The sequence below is a fragment of the Myotis myotis genome, unplaced genomic scaffold (genome assembly GCF_014108235.1).
Source record: "Myotis myotis isolate mMyoMyo1 unplaced genomic scaffold, mMyoMyo1.p scaffold_m19_p_1, whole genome shotgun sequence".
NCBI lineage: Eukaryota > Metazoa > Chordata > Mammalia > Chiroptera > Vespertilionidae > Myotis > Myotis myotis.
The window spans coordinates 86696731-86717214 of record NW_023416313.1 but is presented as its reverse complement, the minus strand read 5'-3'; the positions used below and the strand labels follow the sequence as shown (position 1 = coordinate 86717214).

Sequence of the window (20484 nt, the reverse complement as noted above, 5' to 3'; positions counted from 1 at the left end):
CAAAATGTGGTGAACGCCCCACTATCTTGATGTGAATGCCCTAAGCTCTTAAATTGTAAACACCCTGCTCCTAGCATAAGGCAAACCATCTGGCTTACACTGATAAGACACAAGTTTTTTACTACTGGCTGTATAAGCACCAGATTTTCTTCAGTGGACGTCTCCTGCCTGATGAGAGGAGGACTCCACGTCACTCCGTGAGACAAGCCCCTGATTGACTGCTCGGCTGTGTGAGCCTGAACCAACTGTGGCTGCCTGTCTGTCTCCGTCTTCGTCGTCCATCTTTTGGTTTGCATCACCGGGTGGCCTTTGCTGGAGCCTAAGACCCACTAGGAATAGGTAAATAAACCTTGTGTGATTGCATATTAATTCTGTCTTGTGTATTTATGTGTTCCGGTTCGGCTCAGCTGTCTAGACATTGAAGTACCAGGGGATAGGCCATTATTGCTGACTCCTGGTCACCTGCATTTGTCCCACTAAGTCTAGACAGATAATTAATTAATTGGGGCATAATTGGGACAACAGAATAAATAATATTGCTTAAATGTTCATACTATCCAAAGTCATCTATAGAGTTAATGTAATTAATCCCTATCAAAGTTCCAATGGTATTTTTCACAGAAATAGGGAAAAAATGCTATAATTTCTGTGGACCCACAAAAGACCCTGAATAGACAAAGCAAGAACAAAGCTGGAGAAATCACACTTCCTGATTTCAAACTATTCTACAAACTACAGGAATCAAAATAGTATATTACTGGCATAAAAATAGACAGATAGGCTGATAGAACAGAATTTACAACCTCAAAATAAACTAATGCATATATGGTCAATTTATGACAGAAAGTACATTGACTATACAATGAGGAAAGAATAGTCTCTTCAAAAACGGGTACTGGGAAAACTGGATAATCACATGCAGAAGAATGAAATTGGCCTGCTATCTCACACCACTCACAAAAATTAACTCACGTGAATTAAAGGCTTAAACATAAGGCCTGAAACCACAAATATCTCAGATAAAAACATAAGAAAGTAGCTCCTTAACATTCGACACCAAAAGCACAGGCAACAAAAGCAAAAATAGACAAATAATATTATAGCCAATGAAAAAGCTTCTGCACATCAAAGAAACAATCAACAAAGTGAAAAGACAGTCTATGGAATGGAAGAAAATATTTGAAAATCATATCTGGTAAGGGGTTAATAACTAAAAAATAAGGAACTCAAATAACTCCATAGCAAAAGAAAAAGAGAGAGAGAGAGAGAGAGAGAGAGAGAGAGAGAGAGAGAGAGAAACCGACAAAACTTTCTGGGCCTAATTCACATCTTTCTGGTTTTCCTCATTTCTGAAATTGGCATAATAAAAACGATCGTGGGGAAAAATAGTAAATTTTGCAGTTGCTCTGAGGATTGAATATTATATGTACTTGAAAATTTGTTAGAAACAAATTTTTTATTTCTATTTTTTTTTTTATTTCTAAAGTGGTTTCCATAGTTAGAATTAGGGTGCTAGGGCGTTTGCCTTCTTGTGTCTCAGTGAGGGGATTATTTTAAGATGTTACCAAGAAAAATCCACTCTACTTCAAGTGGAAGTTAGCTCACTTTGCACAAAGTACTTTGAAGAGAAGTCTTTCTGTTTAAAAGTTGGAGACATGGGGGGGGGGGGGCAGGGAAACAAAACAAACAAAAAATCTGATTAAAAATTGGGCACAGGATCTAAATAGCCATTTATCCAAAGAAGGTATCCATATGGTATCTACAATACATGAAAAGAGGCTCAATATCCATAATCACCAGGGACATGCAAATCAAAACCATAATGAACAATCACCTCACACCTGTTAGAAAGGCTAATATCAAAAAGACCAGAGATAACAAGTGGTAATCATTTTGCAATATATAAGTGCATCATATCAGCACATGGTATGCCCTTTAAACTTATACAGTGTTGTTGTATGCCAATTACATCTCAATAAAGATGGAAAAAAGAATTGTTTTTAGAGAATTGTTGTTTTTAATTGTTTTTAAAGAATTACAGTTTCTGGCCACCAAAAGCCAGGGCTTCGAAGCAGATCCTCCCCTTATTGACTCCTCGGAGTGGACTAACAGCAGCTCAGGCTAACAGCTTGACCTTATGATCGAGCCAGAGCCCCCCAGCTCAGCTTTGCTCAATTCCTGCTCCATAGACTCTATGAGATAATCGATGATTTTGTTTTAAGCTGTTAGGTTTTGAAGTTATTTGCTATACTTACGTGTTCAATGAATCTGGCTTAACTTTTTTTCTTTTTTAAAAAAATTATTGAATTCATTGGGGTGACATTAGTTATTAAAATTATATAGGTTTCAGGTGTACAATTCTATACTGGCTTGACTTTTTAACATGGAAGTGCACACATTCATCTTCCTCAGGATGTTAATCATTCTGCAAACATATTTGGTGTTTGCATGCATTGCTTCTCAGATACACATATTTCAATATAATAAGAGCCCAGAGAGATATAAAGACTATGGAGACTTTTTACTTAAAATATATTGATATTTTACTAATATTAATGTATGAGAGATGACTATATGCCTTTAAAAAAACATAGTTTGTCACCATTTTATGGTATGTAAGTGATGGGTGTAAACCTCAATAGAGATCAGTTGACTTATGTGGGTGTTTTTTTTTTTACTTTAATTCTATAGTCATTTTTCAAGTCTACCATTTTCCAAAGAATAGATAAATATTCATAGACTATTATTTTTTCTTTCATTTTCTTTTTTTTTTTTTGCCATAAAGGGACTTGTCTACTAATGCTATGTAGATTAATGAGGTATAAAGTGAAAAGAGATGCATGTAGATAATTAGTTGAGATGTTGTCAAGGAAATGGTTTCTGTGTTATCTATAATCTTTTGATTAAATTTTCTAATGAAATTTGGATTTAATGTTTAAAACCTTAAAAGAGATAAAAATCAACTCATCTTGGCTTAACTGAAAGTTTGAAGCATATAGTAGATACAGATTCCAAGTCTAGCTAGTGACCTTTTATTAATTAAAATAGAAATCATAAAAGCAAACAAAATTTCTTAGTTATACTCAAAAATCTTAGAGTTATGGAAACAAAGTTCAGGGAAGATGAAGCAAATAATTTTTCAAGTGTCTAACTCTCCATTAAAATGTTTGGCAGCACCTTTCACATATTGCAAAATTTGACTAGGTATTAAGAGATATTTGTTCAATGGTGACCATCTGTTGGAAAAAGAAAAATAGGAAGAAAGGAAATACATATATATGTGACACATAGGCACAGATAGCAGTGTGGTGATGGCCAGAGGGTAAGGAGGTAGAGGGAGAGGTAGAAGTGAGCAAAGGGGGGATATATGGGGATAGTAAGAAATTTAACTTTGGGCATTGAGCGCACAATACAGTGTGCAGATAACATTTTGTTGAGTTGTACACTTGAAACCTGTGTGGTTTCATTAACCAATGTCACCCCAATAAATTCAATTTTAAAAAAAGAACTAAAAAAAGGGTACATTGCTATAGATGGTAGGACAGCTGGGTCCTTTGAGAAGTTCTCTTTGGCGTTCTCACAGGACCTTGATCTTCTTCTGTTCTTGAAGTCTGGACTACATGCCTGCTCGCCCACCAGCTGCAAGTAGCCCACCCTAGTGTGCTTATCATACGACTAAGTAAATCGAGGTCAGTTTTCAGGCTTCCATACTCCAGTGAGCTCAGGCTTTAAACCTGACTGAATTTTATTTCTACAGGCTTAATAAACTCGGAGAGTTAAAAAAAAAAAAAAAAAACTCAACAAATACATCTTTGCATTTCTAGTTTTGGACTTTGTTTCTAGGCTCTCTGTATGCAGAAGTGGAGGGCAAAAGAAAAGTAACCTCAAGTGTTTATGTGATCATATGTCTCTTTTATCTTAATTTTGGAGAATAAGCTGCCTATAATTGTCTTCTTATTATAAGCTATTTATAGTCTCTTGTTTTGTTAACTTGCTATTGTTCATTACTTTTTAAAGATTTAATTTCAGTGAACCTTAGAATGGTGAATGGGGGGTTACTATACATAGAGAGTTTAACAAGCTAAGGTCCAACATGTTCGTGTAACGCCTTATCTTATTTATCGTGACATAACCCTGGGATGGTTTCCTGTCTGCAGATCCACTGTTAGAACACCATTAAAATATTGTATATGGAATCATACCACCCGTTTATGAATTAGCTATATTTTAGTTTCTTCTACTTTAGAATCACTATAAAAGAGGCATTTCTTCCAGATAAATGAAGATTTGATGCATATCAAGGGAGCAAATAATAGGTTATTCATGATCATCTGCAAATACCTAAAAGAGAAATGAAACCTCAAAATATTCAATCTAGTACTTACCTACTATAAGTTTATACTAAGGTTAGTTATCGCCATCCAAAAATACCTAAAGATCAAGTCTTCTGCTCCTGGAAGTATTTAGCATGTTACCTTGTACATAATAGGCACTCTCTTATGGAAGAGAGAAGGAGGAAAGAAAGAGTGAGTTTGCAGCAAGGACAATGCAGCTAACAATTGCACAATACAGCTACAAAGCAGAGGATTCCTTAAGATATTCAGTCAAATGCCTCAATAAGGATTTTCTAAACTCTCTGGGCTCCACAGAGTTAAATATTATGTACATTCACTCAATTCTTAAACACACAGTCCCAAATCTGTATCACTCTTTGAGGTGAGGAATTATTCATTACTTTATGTGGTGGGAGATAAGGTTAAAAAAAAGATAGAGAAATAACAAAGTAAGGCAAAGTTAATTTCCTGACGAAGTAATACAAAATCCCCTGTATCCTCTCACTTCAAAAACTCTCCAACTCTAGGCAAATACTAGAGGCAAAGGACAGGGAAAGCAGATGAGGGAGTTTGGTCATTTGGGGCGCTTGTCAGAAAAACTAAATATTTTCCCCAAATGTTTTACGTTCAATAATACCCAACCACAATGTGCCAAGCCTGTTTTCTCTTAATTTTTCAAACCCCTGTGTATTCCATGCTGAAATGTAATCCATGTGTCTCTGATTTGCTTACACTTAAATCATTATAAAATGTTCAACTTTAAAAAAGGATGTCCCAGACATCTTTTGTGTCATCCTCCTGATCCTCGTTCAGAATATGGCATTTTGAAGAGTCAATGGAGACAAAGCCCTGTATAATTAATTAGAACTCAGAACTTACAAACTCTGCATAGATTTTTGTCTGCATGCATAAAAGCATGAATTTGTTCAATTAAGAAGAAAGAATTAGAAAATTTACTAAATTGATCTATTTCCTTATAAAACTCCTTTAGATATTTATGATAAGGCCTGGCTAGCTTGGACTCTTCTTCAAATACCTTCTTCAGACTACTCAAATGAGATGCCTACACAGCGAATCTGAAATTTCTTGAGGATATATCGGGGAATGTAAAAGATGGGTGAGCAACTCAGGCACCAGAAGAATTAAGTTCAGTATGTTCTCAGATAATGTCTTCTACTATGGTTAAAGATTAGCACTTTTCTCATGTTATAGTTTAACCATTATAATGATACTAGAGGCCCGATGCATGAAATTCAAGCAAGAGTAGGCCTTCCTTCCCCCTGGCTGCTGGCACCAGCTTCCCTCTGGCACCTGGGACCCGGGCTTCCCTCACAGCCCCGGCTTTGTCTGGAAGGTTGTCCAGAAGGATGCCTGGAAGAACAGGACATCCGGTCTAATTAGCATATTATGCCTTTATTATTGTAGATGAACTAAGGGTTCTAGGGCATAGAGACTTAGAGAAGAAGACTAGACACTAAATCAACTAGGCTTCAGGGTGTGGACTTGGTGCCTCTAAACCAGGACTGTAGTAAGTTCATGAGAAATGGACAGAGCTGACCGTCTGCCATCCCCCCTCTTTCACCACAGGCTCTTTCTCAGGGGTGGGGTTGGACTACAAAAAGGGGGAAGAAAACAGGTTCACAGCGAGTCTGCATCTTTACAATAAATACTTATAAGGACTTGAAGAAAATGTTTGTGTTCCTTGCTCCAAATAGAGAATAACAAAGCAATAAAGCAAAACCCTGCTGACTATATCTGTAATTTAGGGAGAGAGAGGCAGACAAAGAAATAAAAATAAAGAGCTTAAACTCTATCACCTTAAAGCCACCCAGGAAGGAGGCGGTCTTCCTCAGAGTGAGGGTAGACAAGGTCAGCCTGATATTTGAAAACATAGAAAGGGAAAAGGTAGGGGAGGCACAATGTGTTCGATCAGTGCTCGTTTGCTCTAGTTTGTCATTTCACACTCCCAACAGAACAAACATGTATTTCACCAGTGTAATCTTAGTTTGTGGCAGTTTCACCTTCATAGGATAGCGCCTCCATCTTTCTATCCTCTCCCTGGTCTAATAGGATGCAGTGAATGGTTTGCAAACATTTTCGGAGACTTTCTAACACCTCAGTAGAATTCAACCAATGGCTGGCATGGGGAGAAGGAGTGGGAAGAACAGTTGAACAGACTGGAGAGCATCTAGGCCAAGCCAAGTGGATTCTGCCATCTGATGCAAAGAGGAAGCTGCAGAGACATCCAGGACCGGCTGTCAGAAACCTGGTTTCTGACCCAAACTTGTGACATTGAATTTATTTCACTTGGAAAAAGTCTGGATTTGTTCTCAGTTACACTTATCCCTATCAGGAAAAACCTCCGATACCCTATTGTTTCTTCGGAAGAGCCCACAATTACGGATTATGAGAGTTAGGAAAATTGTTTGTAATAAAACAAGAGAGCACTGCATTTATTAGAATTATTCAACATTGCAAGATGTAGCCCAGCTAAGGTCCAGCCAAATGTTCAGTCTAGTTGAGGTAGGCACTGCAAGAAAAGGATATTTCATTTTGAACTTGACTGTCAGTTTTGCACTTGAGGCTAAGGAAACTAAAATTCTATGGGCAGGAAATTGATTTTAACAAGGCAAAATTTGTTTCCTTTAAAAAATAAAAGAGAGAACCAACAAAAGCTCTATTTAGGATTATTTGTACTAGCATTCTTTTTATTTTCTTATTACATGGATGACTCTTCCCCTTGTAAGTCTTGGCTCCAGGGACACAATGTTCTTCAACTTCCCTGTTTCTCTTCTCGAGCTCTTCAGTCTCACAACATCCCATTGTCATCCCCTCTCCCCTCTCCCCATTCTATAGAGATGCATGCTAATGAGCAGAAAACATCTCAACAGGCTCAGACTTGGACGCTCGTTTGTTCTCTTCATTTTTATAGTTTTCTCTTCAGTTTTATTGTTTTTCTCTTCAGTTTTATGGTTATCACTGACCCTTGACTGACACTGCATTCTTAAGTATGTCTAGCAGTTTAATGGGACTCATTGGAGTGCAGTCAGAAAGCAGTTATCTTTTCTCCCCTACTATCTTTGCCCTCTACATAGGCAGTTCAGCTAAAGGAGAAAATTCAGAGGAATACTAGAAAGCTCAGACCCCGGAGAGCCAGACCACCAGAGGATCAATCCCAGCTCCAGCTCCCACAGTTAATTCTAGTTAATATGATATATTAAACTAATATGTATATTTGAACTAACATAAATATTAGAACAGTATTCAGATAGCATAAAGGTTATTATATAACGCTAGCTTTTATTACTGTTCTATTTCAAACAGATCCTATAATTTTTTCAGCTACTTTAAAATGGAAAAGACCCTCATTCTCTGATTTTCTTTAATCCTCACCCAAGGATATGTTTTTATTGATTTTAAAGAGAGAGAGGAAGGGAGAGGGAGAGAGAAAAGCATTGATGTGAGAGAGAAACATTGATCAGCTGCTTCACCTACTTGCCCAGACTGGGGGTCACACCTGCAACCTGGGTATGTGCCCTAACTGGGAATCAAACCCATGACTTTTTGGTCTATGGGATGATGCTCCAACCAACTGAGCCACACCATCCAGGGCTCATTTTCTGATTTTTAAAAATCTTATAAAAACTCCAGTCTCTCATCTGATTCAGAGTTGTTTTTTTCCATTATATAGGCCTGATCTGGACTTTGCAAAACAGCAACGGGGAAATGGTCTATGTCTTTTAATGTTTTTCTAACTTTCTCTTCAGCATTCTTTTCCTACTCAATATTTTCCTTCTAAATTCTCCAGGGTCAGGGTGGGGATGAGGAATTACAGATAAAGGGTCAAAGGCTACTTTCCTTATTTGGTCTTATCTGAAGTTTTCTCTTGGCAGTGAAATGTCCTCTGTCAGACATTCAACTTCTGCCTCTTCAGTTTGTCAGGTTCTTTCCCAGAAACTCTTTAAACTGGCCTGCTCCATACCAGAGACTCCTACAATAAATAAGACCATCATACATCAAAATATCCCTGGACAGTCATGGTCTATGCCTATTGTCTTGGCACAATTACTAATAACACCCCCTTGGACTCTTTAAACTGCCGTGATTTGGGAAATAAATTATGCAATCACCCTAACACTGTACAACTGTTCAGCTTGAGCAGCATGCTCTCCAGCTGACCTCTTCTACTGTGTGGCTCCACTATCTGCCAGTCTCCTTGGAATCTACCACTTCATCCATCCAATCAGCAAGTTTATGAGACAAGATGGTGTGGCAGATTATACAAGAGAGTTTTAGAAGCCAAGCATAGAACTGGCATAAATCACTTCTACCCACATACCACTGCCAGGGCCATGTCTAGTCACATAACTTATGACTCCAACTTTTCTTTTTTGCATTACACAACCCCCCTTTCAAGTTCCTCTTGCTGGATCTCTCCAACTTCTAAATTCAAGGCTAACTGAAAAATCGAATTTTCTTGTGCACCCGAGAGGATGAAAGAAAATTGGTATCTTTCCAGACTTTGCCAGTTCCACACTCTAGTCAGCAAATATTAATTTGATCTTCTTCCCACACATAGATCACATTACCTCCTCCCAGAAGAACAACCCAAAGTCCTCTCCAGTCATAGAGCCTAAGATTGCAGGTGATGCTCAATCCCTTCCATCAGGTCTATAAATGATTCCTTTTTGTTTGATGACCAGTTGGCTAAAATGATGTGTTTTCTGCTTCTCCCTTCCTTGCATATACCCAATATTCAGTGGTGGAACCAAGGACAGGCAAACTTCAATAAACATCCCATTCAGAAAGAGGAAGAATGGGAGACATACGGTTGTCACTGGGAAGACATTGTGCTAGCTCCCTGTTCTGGTATGGGGACAGTACTTGATTTAATCTTTATTCTGTTCTCTGTGAGGAACTCCCTCGCCCATATTCTTTGGGCCATTTGTTCTGCCCTCTGGGAGAATACCAATCTAAAATGGGTACTGAGGAGCCTCCCCCCTGTGAAGGGTCTTAAATCTTTGAAGCTACCTTCTACTCATGAATAATTTGGTTCCAGTATCTGTATTGTCATAATCAGTCAAAGGCTTTCTAAACTAGGGCTGTGTTTCTTGAGGAAGTCAATTGCCTCAAATACTCAGTAAATGTCTAATCATTTTGCTTTCAGTCAGTTCCATGGTCTGTATACCAATAACCACACCCAAAATTATTTCTTAGACACAGTAAGATGTGGCATTTAAAAGGACTTTGAAGAAAAAAAACCCAGTAAAATTTATTTGTTAAATGAAGTGACTCTGGGGAAAGAGCCAATTAAGGGTGTGGTCCTCCCACTCAAGCCAGTTAATTTCAAGGTAGCCAACATTAAGTTGAGAGAAGGAAAGAGGCATGAAAACAAGAAAGCAAATAAATAAAGCCAACATGAGATTCAATTAAATCAAGCTGCTTTAAAAAAATTTTTTTTTACCTAAAATAGCCTTCTTTCCTTTCTCCAGGCTTGTTTTGTGGGAACACCCCATCTCTTCCACACCCTTACGAAACATACAAGTTAGGGATTTTTTTCTCACATGGCAAACGCTATTATGTACACAGCTGCTATTTTGGTTTGAGCTCTTCAAGTATGTCAAGGGTAGCACTTCTGTGCATCTTTTGTTTTGTTCTGTCATGGTTGAAAGTTGGCTGCCACAGATCTTACAAGAACATCTGCATGATGGAAGGAATGGGGAAAATGTGTGGCATCAGCAATATGTCCCTTTTATCAGGAAATCAACATTGCCATCCAGTATTTACCATTCTGCTTATGTTCTACAGTTTGTTGGGCAATACTATCAAATTTCTAAGTTTAGTTAAAGTAAAATAAAATTATTAATTAAAATATCAGAATTAGAGCCAAAAATGCATATTTAATATTTAATCAAATTTCATATCCTTGGAAAATTAGGTATATTAAACAAATTGCCTTATACTGCAATACAGAAAGGAAATAAATTTGTAATTTAGAAAAATAACTTGAACCAACTGATTTTCTTTTTTAACCTCTATGAGTTCTTGAAAGGGACTGAAAATTTTGTAAATGCTAAAAATAAAGTCACTTATAATGACTTTGATAAACAATACTGATTGGTTCAATCAGCCATGGGAAAGACAAATGTGGGTGATTGAATTATTGGCATAGAAGAAAAGGAAGGAGAGGAAAGGGAAAACTGAAGATAGTTTTATCAACAACTCTATATGTTAACCAGATTCAAACCAAATTAAAGCAAGATTCATGAAATTAGCATTAATGGAGGGAAATTATGTGGGACTATATTAATTGTTCAGGAGCAGTTTGATTGTAATTCTTGTGGATTTGAATTTACAGTTGCTTGGTGGAGGAGAAAATACTAATCACAGTGAAGGGAAGGCATAAGGAGTGCCAGACACTATTCTGGCTACTGTAATTAATACTTTCATTATGCTTCATTTAAACTTAGACATTTAATGACACTGCCCAACTCAAATTTTGCCCAACACTAGCAAAAGAGGAATTACAGGGAATTCAAAAAGTAAGCCAATAAATTATAATAAAAATACTATTGTAACATGAATGAGGAAATATCTTTTTATTTGGGAGATAATGGTGAAAGCTCCCAAATGGTTTCAAAAGGCATTTAAAAGCTACTGAGATAAGTTTTACAGGATGAATTGGATCCAACATACAGATATGGTAGAGAAGGGACTCCCGTGCAGTTGGAAGAACAGCATATATTGAGGCACGGACCCATGAAAGAGCCTGAAGTTTCTGGAACCATAAGCAAAAAGATTTGTGAGATGGTGGATAGCATGGCCCGAGCTGGAGCCTGGAAAGTAAGACATTGGTAAGGTTACAAATTACCTTGGGTGGTTTGAAGTGTTTATTCTCTATCCAGGGGCAACAGAGATTGATGAGAAATCAGAAGAAGTAGATGACTAGCTTTTCTAAAGAAATTCTGACAAAGCTATAGAAGATATCTAAGCGAAAGTAAGACTAGAGGCCAGGGGACCATTTTATTGCCATTTTGTGAGCAAGAGTAGATGAATTCCCGAACTAAATAAGTTCAGGTGGGAATAGAGAAGAGGAAAAAGACCCAAGATATATTCAGCAGGGTTGGAAAAGTCCACCTTAAATATAAACTAAAAATAAATAGGAGAGTCAAGGAAGACTAAGTGCTTCTGACTTTGATGACTAGTGGATGATGATGACATTAATTGAGATGTGGAATATTGAAAGAAAACAGGCTTGAAGGGGGCATGTTAAGGTGACTATATGGCATGCTGGTGTCTCTTAGATATTTGGAAATGAACCCCCAGAGCTTAAGAAATAGAAGTGGTGAGAGAAAAATAAATTGGGATCTACCAGTGTGGTGAAATCCAAGGAAGAAGATGAGACCCTTTTGGGAGGCTAGATAAAAGCAGGTATCAAAGAAGTAGATGAAACTTTTCGAGGACATTAGATAAGAGCTAGTAATTTGATGCTTTTGTTGCAAATACAGTAGGTGCTTGGGTTACATCGGAGATCCATTCCTACAGCACAATGTAACATGATTTTCACGTTAAGTCGGAACCCACCTACGTCACTCACATGGAGCACATACACAGCAGTAATGAAGTGAAACAGTAAAAAAAAATTTAAAAGAAAGATAACAATTCCTGACCTTTACTTGTGGTAAATAAATAATAATGAAAACATAAAGCACATATGTACATACGTTGAAATGATGGAACTTTTTTTTAATATAAATAAATGGGAGATGGCAACGTAACCACAAAACGATGTACGTCGAGTCCGATGCAACCTGAGGACTGTCTGTAATTGCTTACTTGGGTCCCTTGCCCCTCTCCATTCTCCTCCTCACACTGTGCCTTTGCACATAAAACACATAATAGGCAGGAAAGGGAGAAAAACTGAATAATTCTCCTTGAGAGCAGTTAGCAACTCTGATAAAAGACGTAATGAGAGATAAAACGGAAGCTATTGATTAAAATCATGCATAACAGTTAACTGTAGGATTCAGTTATACTAAATGGAGAATTGAGTCTTGCTTATATGAAAGGCATTTCAAAGAGTCACTAAAATCTTATAAGAATATTTAGATTCTTAATTTCCCAGAATGGAAGAATGAAATATTTTCCATTTTCATAACATACTACATGATCATTGCAGGTTGGGGCAACCCAAACACCAACTCCTTTTAGCCAAGACGTTCAAAGCAGGATATAAACTTCTCAGTATCTGTCAAGTCTCAAAAAAACACACTGATCATGGATAAAAGACCAAACCTTTTTACTCCAAGCCCTGAGTTACACACCACATCTCCCACATACAGTGAATCTCTTCTATTCCCAGTGTCTAGCGTACTGCAGTGAAAATACTATTTTAAAAAAATAGCTTTTTCTTCTCTCTCAGGAAAAGACCACTCTTGTGGTGAAGTAGAAATGTCCCTACCTTACCTGGCACTCCTGTTATCTATCTATCTCCCCTCCTATTGATCCGAGGTTGGCTCTATAACTGCTCTGACCACTGGAATGTAGCAGAAGTGACGCTGTGCTTTAAGAGATCACAGCTTGTGATTTTGTCTGCTTGAATTACTCTCTCTTGGAAGCTGGCCATTATTAAACAAGTCCAACTTCTCAGACAGAGGGAGGAGGCCACATGAGAAGATGCATGAAGCTAGCTTGGCTCCAGCCCCATTCTTTCCGAGGTTCTAGCAGAAGAACCATCCAACTGAGCTTCAGCCATCCCACAGAATGGTAAGGAATAATGAATTGTTGTTTTATGCCACTAAGTTTGGGTGTGGTCTATAACAAAATAATAGATAGCTAAATGCTGGGTTAAAAATAAAATGCTTTCACAAAAGAGGAATAAACATAATTGCATTGTAAGTCATTTACATGCATGCTGGTTTAAACTTTAAAATTTTCTTTTTTAATGCAAGTATTGGTATTTAAGCCACCCATGCTATGAGAAATTATAAAGTGCTACAACATATTAGATACTCTTCTAGATTCCCAGGGACTCAGCTTTGAGTACGACAAGAAAGGTCCCTGCCCTTATGATGCAGCTTACATTCTAGTGACGGGCAGAAAGGGCAGGTATCAAAGAAGTATCAAAGAAGTGAACAGGTAAGTAAACAAAAGAATTTTAGGTGGTGAAAACATAAAGCCGAATCATGTGAAAGAGAAAGAGCAGGGTGAAGGACCTTCTTGAAATTAAACGGTTGGAAATGGGTTATTTGATAATAGGTTATTTGAACTGAGACCAGAATAGCAAGAAGTAGCCAGCTTTGAGAAGACCTGAAGGGGAGGAGGAAAATTGAAAAGCTGTCCAAACAGAGAAAATTTACTGGACAGTAATGCATTAGGATTATTGGAGGAATAGAAAAGCCAGTGTGGCCAGAGAAGAATGAGCAAGAGGGAGAGTATAAGAGGACCAGGACAGCAGGCAGAGGCCAGAGAAGTCACACAGGGGCTCTGTGAGCCACAGAAAGTAGTTTGGACTTCATTCTATATGAAATGGAAGACAGTGGAGAACATAACTATAGCTGTCCTTAAGTGGCTTAACGAGTGGATTCTTGGACAAACTTTTCAACTCAGAGGCTAAAGACCTGTGTAAATGATTACCTCAATTCATAACAGGGAAAGATTACACTGATACCAACTAAGAGAAGGAAACCTTATGAGGAGACCTGGAAGCCATGCAGAACTCAGCTCCTCCAACCACTGCCACACCCTCTGACACTGTAGCAACAGCAGATAGACAGAATGCTAAGATAAGTAAAAACCCCAAGAGACCAAAGGAGGAAGCCAAGTCTGCAAACTTTTTATTATCAATAATAACAGCAACTTATATTTTAGTATGTCAGAGCCTGTAAAGAATCCACATTATACCAGGCTGGCCTGGCTCAGGGGTTGAGCATCAACCTATAAAACAGGAGGTCATGGTTTGATTCCTGGTCAGGGCATATGCCTGGATTGTGGGCCTGATTCCCAGAGTGCGGCCTGCAGGAGGCAGCCGATCAATGATTCTCTCTCATCATTGATTTTCTATCTCTCTTTCCCTCTCCCTTCTTCTTTTTTATTATATATATATATTCTTTTAATATATATAATAAAAATATATTTTTATTAAAGAATCCACATTATCTCATTTTATCCATAGAACTACCTTATGAGGAAGGCTAAGAAAGCTTTGCCCCCACCTTAAAAATAGGAATCAAGATTCAAGGTTAGTCTACTCTGCCGAAGCCACAGAGCCCAGGATAAAATGCAGCTCCTCTTCCTAAACCCTTGTTCCTCTCATTAAATCACACTACCTAACTAGAGCCTAAGTATTTCTAAAATATGTGGAAAAATACAGAACATGTGGGAAATGGTTTAGGAAGTCCTCAGAGACAGCACACTGAAAGCAGCCTTTCGTTCATCCGCATAGGGCACCAGGTAGGGTGGGGGTGATACACGAATGGATCTGCCCTTCAAAATAGGATGTAATAAAATAAACGTTGTCCACCTGACTTGATGAGGTCCCTGACTTCAACAAACATGAAAAAGGGAATTCACACTTCACTTTAGTAGCAATAATTTGAAAGTTAGAACTTCAAGTTAAATTTCTAAAACAGTCTCTTATCTCACCCAGCTAAGTCTTTTATGGATTGTCTGACAATTCTTACAAAACTTGGGAAATAACTGTTGAGAAAGGCTGCTGACAATAAGGACCTCTCTTGTCCTTGTGTGTTCTTCATTTTCTTTTATATTTTCCTCAAACAGAATAGAACTATATGCATAATAAGCCTCAAATAATAAGAATAATGGATCTCTAGCAAATAAGTTCACCAACGTTATTATTACATAAAACACACAGTAAATAACTTCAAATGAGTCAGAAGAGCTTTTAATATGGATTATAGTGACTTCTTTCCTAGAGTGCTCTTGGATGATTTCTGGAGCAATTCCTAGACCAGTGTTTGTCCCTCAAGGAATGCTGAATTGGTAGCTTCATCTTGGCAATGAAGTACTTTGAAATGCTGGCAATAGAAATATCCTATGCACCAAAACATGTTTAAGTAAGCATTTAGCAATAATATATGCTATGAGGGCTTTCATATTACATATTGCTGTAAGTTTATTATGCATTTTAAAACCAATAAATTATAAAATATTTTTGTATTATACAACAGATAATTTGATTCATTACCTGACAACCTAGTGTAAAAATTGCAGTCTATGGATCATTGGGTCACTTTTATAACATATTCTTCAAAGCTGAGGTACTCAATGCTACAAACATGTATTTGAGTTTCTATAGAACAAATTTTGTTTTCCTAGTAGTTTTAACCAGTCCTTATAGAATTCACAAAATTATATAGCCTTTAAATTTTTTAAATGATATCCAGAAAGAGCATTTTGCTTGTATTATCCCTGTGGACTATTTGCTTTTGACATGACTAAACTTGTTTTGTTTTCTAGTGTTGAAAGAAGTGGAAAAATTGATCCACTTAATGAACATTTCTGAGAAATATTAACACACAACAGTAAAAAGGGACATGATTTTAAAGGTTTAAATTTAAAAGAAACAAAGACAGCTGTTGGGGGAAAAGAATTAGTCTACTGAAAAAATGAACACAGTTCAAGCACAGCTCCAAAGACCATTAATGTTTTCAATATAAGTGAGCAATAAAGGCCACTTTGGAAAATATCTGTTCAGTAACAGCACTGATTTGAAAAATTAAGAAAGTAAGTTCCTGCAAAAGAGAATATAAAGAGAGTAACCAACCACAGTCATAATAATTATCAGCACCACCCAGAAGCCTATTGTGTAAACCATGTGCACACTGCACACAATCAATCAGCAGGTCACAGCTAAGAGACCTGGTGGGATAGAGAAAATATCTCTGAGCTCAACACATCTGTGTTCCTACAGGTCTGTCTGCTAATTAACAGAAAGATTGGGGCCTCTATTTCTCAACTTCAAAATAGAGGAGGCAGCAAAGGTACTTTCTAACTCATTCTATAATATCAGGAGAAAATCACACAGATGTAGTTTCAAGGACAAAACAATGATACACCAATTACCACAGATAATAACTTGGAGAACTTTGTAGTTGAAAGTTGGCAAATTCCCCAGCAATATCACAGCTTCAAATTATCCCTCAACCCATAATAATTCTTGGGGAGTTATTAGCCTTTGAGTCCCTATTTCTTCTTAGCCATTACTATTTTGTCACCAAAAAACGTGTTCCACATCACCAGAGTATCAAAAAATATGCTGTCCCACCACCTCGCTGAGATGTAGCAAAGAAGAATCAGCAGGTAGGTGCTGGCACCTTCCACACATACTCTCTCTTGCTCAAGAATCCGGCACAGAAAGTGTTATCACCCTTCAATGCAGATTAAGCTAAAGTTCAGAAATTCAATCTGCTTGTGAGCTGAGATATAAGCCCAGCTCAAAAGATGGTATAGTTTTCCCATACATCATTTACTGCTATCACAAAAACTAAAAAAATAATGATAAATGGAAAATACAATTTATGCTCCACATAGGTAAAACACCGCATCTTCAAAAACATTTAAGAAAATCTAATTTTAATTTTTTTCAATTCATAGTAATTTTCTTATGGCTCATCTGTTATTGCTCCCCAGCAAATGAAATTATTTGTGTGCTCCATTGGACTGAAAGATCACCAAGGACAGGAGCTGTGAATGATTTGTTTACAAATTTCCAACCTAGAGCTCTGTTGGACAAATAATATTATTTAATAAATGTAGACCTAATTTGAAATATTTAAGAAAATTTGTGAGATAAAACAGTAATATTGAGAGTATTTTGTCCATGGTATCAGCTGTTTCATCTTTTTAAATTACTTTTTAAATTAATTTGTGAATTAGAGAAAGCACCTTTGTTACCTTTTAGTGATAAACCACTTTACGTGGGCCATCAGCATTATCTGTGAGCATAGCTTGAGAAAGACTGGTCGAAGATAGAAATAGGATCTGGGTTGATGTTCTCCTTCAAGATCTAGTTAATCTTGCCTCTGGGGAAATCAGAGTTAAGGCATGTCAATCTCTATTTTTTGTTGTTGTCATTGTTTGTTTGTTTTGTTTTGTTTTATATATCATGGTGTAAGCAACTCAAACAGATATCCAGAAATGGTTTTTCACATGTCCCCTTCTTTTCCATTCTCTTCTTCACCTCCACTCCAAGACAGGAGGAAATTAGCTTTCTGGCTGACTATCCAATCTCATGTCCACCAGGACACATTAGTAATTCTCAATGGGGCAACGGTAGTGAATCTGGCTGATGATAGCTTGGCTGAGGAGTTAGTTGACCTACCTGCTGATGAGCTCATCCCCAAAGTCATTCATGACTCTAGCAGATGTTTAGACTTCACAGAATGGTAACCTTCTTCAGACTCCAAAGCCAACCAGGATCCAATGGAAATCTTCTAAGCAATGTACCGCACACAACTAGAACACAAAGAACATGAGAAAGACATCCAGAGGACCTGCTACTGTACTGCTTCCTCACACCCCTGACCAAACTACTGAAGCTACAAATGACTTTGCTATAGAGATATAGTGCACAGCTGTGGAAGCTGCCGGCTAGAGGAGAATGAAGAGAGGAAGATTTGTACTGAAATAAATTTGCTGCTTACATGAAGGGAAAATTTCATTATAGCAAATGAATCAATCGTAGTGATTCTGAAAGAGCTATTTTGATAGTTTCAAAAACCAGCGATCCTTTTTTTATCCACAGGAAAAGCATTAACTAAGAAGCAAAGCAATGTTCTCTGAAACAATTCTTTCTCTAGAAATAAGTAGATAGCTCACTGGTGCATAGACCCTGAATGTTTCATAGGAATTAAAGTACAATATCAGGTTTTGGTGGCATTGGATTGGAGCCTGTAAACACCTTGCCAAGATGGGCTGAATTATTAATCACCTAGCGATAATTAAACATTACTGCTTAATTTGAATGTGTGTTCATATGCAATTATAAATGCATATATATTCCTTTTAAATTGAATCTGGAGATCAAAAACTAAAAGTGCTGGTGTTGTCTACAGCCATACCACCCTGAACATGCCCAAACTCACCTAAAAACATTGGCGTTCAAATAACAATTTCCTTCTCACTCTAGTTAATTATCTTCTACATATTTGCTCTCACCCAACTAAAAAGAAAGTCATATACTACCTAGATGTTACTTTTACCTACTAAGGATATTTTTCAAATGCATATTGTCAGGGTTTTCAAACTAAAGAACAATTTTTACACTATTATAATCTATGACTTGGAGATTATACAACTGTGAAAATTCTATGATTCTGGTTGAATATTTTAGTTTTGATAGCCACTATAAATGAGATAAGATTAACCACAACATCTAGCCAGATGTGGTTAATAATGCAAGAAACTCTTCTCCAACACAAATGTTTAGGTAGTCTTTCACTTTGGGGTTAAAGCTTCAATGACTTCCAGTCTCAGTTTTGTCACATCCTGATGAGTTTCTAAAATTTTAAAGTGTGTTACAAACTTCTCAAATAAACAATGACATTAAATTTGGGAAAGCACCCATGCTTTGTAGTGTTAAAATGGACTGTGTACCCTATAGATTCTAGAGAGGAAAGCTGTGTAAGGTCAGGGAATTCTTAAAGGCTTTGAAATACTAGAGTAGAGTCTGAGGGCATGTACACTTTAAGTCTTCACAACTCTAACAATGAAGGAAAAATCCATCAATGGGATTGCTGCCCAGGCCAAACAAAAGCTTATTATTTTAGGGATAAAACACTTTCAATTTTCAATATTACTTCTAATCCATTATCCATATTTCTTTAAGTAGAGCAATTTCCTTTTAAGTGGAAGTAGTTGCATCTTCACATCTATTTGAAAATGCAATTAGATGGAAATATAATACGCTACAGCTGGAAAATGAACAATCCATTTTCCTCTTCCTAGACAAGGTCACACTGCTGAGCACACTCAAGTTAAGCGTGATACAGAAGTTAAGCCATAAATCCAATGAGACGGAAGACTCTGGCATCCAAGCCACAGCAAAACCCAGTGTCAAAGGGGCTCATATTTGATTCTGTCTGCCTCATTTAAAAACTCTCAGTTATTATTAACAAACAACCTCTCTCTTAGAAAACAAAAAGTGTAGTATTTTACAGGCCAGATAAACAAAAGACATTGTCATTTTTAAACCAAAACATATTTAAGGGGAAAAAAATGTAAGTGAAACTAATTTGCTACATATGTTTTATACATACAGTACATAAGGGGGTTTCTCTGACACCATATGGAAAACATCTGAACTTGTAAGACAATGACCTTCATAAATCACTCTAGGCTCCAACTCCAAATTATGTCTTGTTCCCCCACTCATGGGATAGTCACTATATCTCATATAAATTCATTATGTTATATGTGCACAATAATCTATCTCTACCTTTATAAGGAATGATGTCATAATGTACAGGCAAGGATTTTTGAAAAAGGGAACAAGTTCTTCCACCAGATGGGCCAACCTATGGTACCGCTTCTCCAAATACAATGTGTTACAAGGCAGCATATCCATGCTCCTCAAAAGAAGAGGAAATTAATGGAGAAAGAAATGAGCAATCTGAGAACTCAGTGTTTTCTGAGGCTTCCTGATTTCTTCTTCTTCCAAAGTAAATGTAAAATAAAAACGCCTATATGTTTTCACATACTTTCCATTTATATATTTCTCATGGATGGATGTCTATCAAAATGAAATCTATGCTCTGCTAGTAATTTTTATCTGTAATGAATCAGCAACAATGGTACTAGCAGGTTTTTCTCTAAACTAATGTCTTGCCATGACAAAAGTTTAAGGGAGCAATAAGCTTTTGTCTCTGGTTGGTGAGGACGGAAAAGAAAATAGATATTTTCTACCCTCCAGCTTCTTTTTCCATAGAATGTTTTCTTTTAATAACTTCCTTATTGATCCCATCTTTCTTCCATTTTCTGTACTTAAGGAATATAGGTTTATTTGTGCTATTTATTCACTTTCAATCACTTGGGAAAATGACCATTGAGTTAAGATGAATACCAGTGGGTAGTCCTGAAAAGAAAATCTTGTATAAACATATCTAAGGACTACTTTTCAGTCCCTTGAAAT

General features: G+C 37.0%; 1 long non-coding RNA gene across 1 annotated transcript in view; it reads left to right on the top strand.

Annotated features, from left to right (window-relative positions):
• Window positions 1-164: 164 nt before the first annotated feature.
• Window positions 165-20484, top strand: part of LOC118673320 — a 44234-nt gene continuing 23914 nt past the window's right edge. Inside the window, exons 1-2 of the long non-coding RNA XR_004973349.1 lie at window positions 165-339; window positions 12985-13100. This is a non-coding gene — a long non-coding RNA (uncharacterized LOC118673320). The remainder of the gene's footprint in view (window positions 340-12984; window positions 13101-20484) is intronic.